Genomic DNA, 2103 nt, shown 5'->3' with positions numbered 1-2103 from the left:
ACCTCCTCTCCTCTGCTCCTAGACACACAGCTGGTAGCTGGCTCCCTCCATTTCTTGAGCGTTCTGACTGTCTTTGTCCCCACAGCCTCTGCCTCCCCAGATGGTGCCCTCCAAAATCCACATGTGTCAATGTCACTGCCTGTAGCTGTTCTCCAGGATTCAGTTCTTTGTTTGGGGACATCTTTGCCAGCTTGTTGGAGACTTGTGATGGTACAGGGGCTTGGGGTGGTGGAGGGGCATGGAGATGGTGGAGGGAGGTGATGGGGAGAAGATGTCTTCTCTATGGCTCAGTTTGCTTGTCTGTAGATTGGGGATAATCACTGTACCTACCCTACATTGTTGGAATGAGATTTAAAATTTTTGTGTGTAGGGGTGCCTGGGTGGCTCAGGGGGTTAAGGCCTCTGCCTTTAGCTCAGGTCATGATCTCAGGGTCCTGAGATTGAGCCCCACATCAGGCCCTCTGCTCGTCAGGGAGCCTGCTTCCTCCTCTCTCTCTCTGCCTACTTGTGATCTTTATCTGTCAGATAAATAAATAAAATCTTAAAAAAAATTTTTTGTGTGTAAAGAATAAATAAAGACTAGTATAGAGCAGATCATCAAAAACAAGCTATTATCACGGTCACTTCCATTATTACTATGATTAGTCTCATAGCATAAGGAAAGGGGAGAGTAGTGGAAGCAACAGGAGGGAAGAAACACCCAGGCCCTTGAATCTCAGCCCCTCCTCTTAGCGTGAGCTCACCCAGAATATTTATTCTTAATACATTTGAAAAGATAAGAAAAAAATACCCTAAAATTTCCCAGTAGTCTCTGTAGTGGACTTATGACTGATTTTCTTTGTTTTCTTTTTTTAAAAAATTTTTAATATTTTATTTTTTTGGTTTTCTTTTTTTCCCCATTTTTTATTTGTCTTCTAAGTATCCATGTGTCATTTGATATTTAGGGGAGGGGGAAAATAAATCTTATTAAGAAAAAAAAGGCAGTGTCGTGACTCTCATCCTGCCCCTCCATGCTTGAGAGGTGTCCCAAATGGATCCCCATGCATTTGTGTGTGTGTCTTATGGAGACTTGTGGCTGGGTGAGCATGGTGAGGAGACATGGTTGGTATGACTGGATCTCAGTTCCTTTCTGGGACCACACATGTCAGGCTGAGAATTTCTCATCATCATGTCTTCCCCTCCCGCACACCTCATTCCCATCTGTCCCCCACTCCACTCCACCCCACCTAATGGCCTTGAAGACAAGTGTACAGCCACTGCCACCATCTGAGAAAAGAGGAGGGCAGTCCTACTGTCCATATAGGAGTGAACATGAATGCGTCCAGTGTGCATCTTCTCACATCTTGTCATGTTCTGGTGCTCACACCCACATCCTGAGCCTATGGCCTTAGAAGTGATGTCCATGAGTTTGAGGGGTGGACCAGTTGCCTGCCCTGAACCAGAATGAAGCCAACAGTCCTTTCAGGCTCTAAAAGTCTTTGGTTCCCTGTTGAGAATGTACAGGAGAAAGCATTCTTTCCCTGCCTTTTGATACATTCTTGTCTTACTTGTTCTTATTAAACTGTTATTTTCAACCAGTGATGCGTAGCCCTTGCTCTGTAGGCCCCTGAGCTGTTCAAAGGGAACCTGACTCATGGGACTCTTTCCTTTCTTGTTTAGAGAACACGGAGAGAAACACCCCCACTCACTCAGCTGTGAGAACCTGCATTTTGTGTTCTCATTTCATATCTGTGATGACTTAGATAAGAGAAACTTCCTCCAGAGTTGGAGGCAATAAGACTCTTCCAGAGACATCCTGGGCATCTTTTTTTTTTTCTTTTCTAAGATTTTATTTATTTATTTGAGAGAGAGAGAGAGAGAGAGAGAGAGAGATATCAAGCACATGGGGGAGGGGCAGAGGAGGAGGTAGAAACAGACGTCCCATTTTGAGCAGGAAACCCAATGCGTAGCTTGACTCCAGGACCCTGGGATCATGACCCGAGCCAAAGGCAGACTCTTTTTTTTCTTCTTTTATTTATTTATTTATTTATTTATTTATTTATTTATTTTTAATAATTTTTTTAAATTTATTTTCAGCATAACAGTATTCATTGTTTTTTGTAC

Source organism: Enhydra lutris, unplaced genomic scaffold, assembly GCF_002288905.1.
Source record: "Enhydra lutris kenyoni isolate GAN:26980312 unplaced genomic scaffold, ASM228890v2 scaffoldscaffold1425, whole genome shotgun sequence".
NCBI lineage: Eukaryota > Metazoa > Chordata > Mammalia > Carnivora > Mustelidae > Enhydra > Enhydra lutris.
This window is presented reverse-complemented; position numbering follows the sequence as displayed.